The sequence below is a fragment of the Carlito syrichta genome, unplaced genomic scaffold (genome assembly GCF_000164805.1).
Source record: "Carlito syrichta isolate Samal-C Ts95f unplaced genomic scaffold, Tarsius_syrichta-2.0.1 Scaffold117951, whole genome shotgun sequence".
NCBI lineage: Eukaryota > Metazoa > Chordata > Mammalia > Primates > Tarsiidae > Carlito > Carlito syrichta.
In genome coordinates, this window is record NW_007062047.1 from 1,359,463 (window position 1) to 1,361,459 (window position 1,997).

The 1,997-nt window shown below is 41.9% G+C and overlaps 1 pseudogene; it reads right to left on the minus strand.

Moving 5' to 3' along the window:
* Positions 1-293: 293 nt before the first annotated feature.
* LOC103249190 lies at positions 294-1,676 on the minus strand (annotated as a pseudogene).
* Between the last annotated feature and the right edge of the window lie 321 nt (positions 1,677-1,997).

Genomic DNA, 1,997 nt, shown 5'->3' on the forward strand with positions numbered 1-1,997 from the left:
CTAGGTTTTAGCTTTAAAGTCAAAAAGGCCACAGTCACAGCTATGGTTAAGTCACAGCCAGTTACCTGCTTTCAAAAGTCAAACATGGACAAGATCTTCCATAAGAATTTGAGCAGCTTTTCTTAAATATGTTTTCTTTCTAGGTGACACAATTAGCATTTAATAAACAAGATTGATTTTGAGGTAGCTACAGTGTCTTATAAACATTATAGACAATTCATGGTGTAGCTGGTTGATACACTTATGCTGATTGTTTTTTATATGAGAAGGAAAACAAACAAGCAAGCAAAATCAGCAAAATAAGAGCACATCTTCAGTTCATTTAGAAGTCAGCATCCAAAGTAAAAGAATTCTTTGTTGGACTTGACATCACTCCCATTCTCTGATATTTGCCTACTCTCTTCTCAAAGAAGTTTGTCTCTCCTTCCAGTGAAATATTCTCCATGAAGTCAAATGGATTTTCTACTTTGAAAACCTTGCTAAAACCCAGTTCCAGCATAAGTCTATCGGCCACAAACTCGATGTATTGCTTCATTAAGATGCAATTCATCCCAATGAGCTTCACAGGCAAGGCCTCGGTGGGGAACTCCTGTTCTATCCTGACAGCATTGATGATTATTTCTTTTACTCTTTGCTCCAATGGTTTGTGTGTCAGGTGTTTGAACATCAGGCAGGCAAAGTCACAGTGTAAACCCTCAACTCTGTTAATAAGTTCACTGGAAAATGTGAGACCAGGCATCAGTCCTTGTTTCTTGAGCCAGAATATCGATGCAAAAGAACCAGAAAAGAAGATGCCTTCCATTGCAGCAAAGGCTACAACACATAGTGCGTGCCTGTAGTTTCAGCTACTTGGAAGGTTGAGGCGGAAGGATCACCGGAGCCCAGCAGGTCGAGGCTGCAGTGGCCGGGAGCGGCCACTACACTACTGTCTGGGTGACAGAGTGAGACTCCAACTCAAAAAAACAAACAAACAACAACAATAACAACAACAACTAAACCCCCCAAAACAAAAAAAGTAAGTAGCCTCTTTGTTCTCAATCCAACGCAAATCCCAATCTGCCTTCTTTTTGACACAAGCCATCGTCTCAATGGCATTGAAGAGAAATTTCCTTTCTTTGCAGTCTTTAATGTTAAGTGTCAATAAGGAGACTACATTCCAGAATGTATGTTTTCCACAGCAATTTGGAAGCCATAGAAATAGCGAGCTTCTGTAACTTGAACTTCTTGACTAAATCACTCCACAAGTTTTCATTTACTATGCCATCGCTTGCTGCAAAGAAAGCCACAACATGCGATATAAAATCTCTCTCCTCAGGCTTCAGGGCTTCCCAGTGCTGGAGGTCCTTGGAAAGATCAACCTTCTCGGTTGTCCAAAAGGAGGCCTCAGCTTTCTTATACATCTGCCAAATGTCATGGTATTCCATAGGAAAGATGACAAAGCGGCGGGGGTTTTCTCTCAGCAGAGGTTCGTTCTCCACGGTGAAGGCAGGCCCTTTAGTTTCCAGCTCTGCTGGCTCCTGGAAGATCCTCCTCGCCGTCTGGCTGGCCGGGACTTGGGAGCCGCTCAGGGCCGGGGGCGTGTTCTCCTTGTCGGCCAAAATGAGCCCCTTCATGGGCGACAGCTTCAGCTGCTGGGGGTCGGCGATGGGGACGAGCGAAACGCTCACGGGGAGCATGGCGACGGAGAGAGCAGGCGCAGGCGGAGGCAACAGAGACAGGAATTCACCAATATATATCTTAGTGATAAGTTAATCAAATGTCCTAAAAGCAAAAATTAAATATGCTCTCAACCTCTCAAATCTAGGGGTTGAAACTAACTATATTAAATTTACTGTAGTTGAAACTAACTATAGTAAAACGCTAATACAATGTACACGTTTTAATTTAATTTTTGAAAAGATAATATTTCACATGGTTTGAATTTCAATTATAAACATTAAAAGGTTAAACAAGATTAAATTTTATGTTTTAAAACAATCCCTCTTTCTCACATGTTC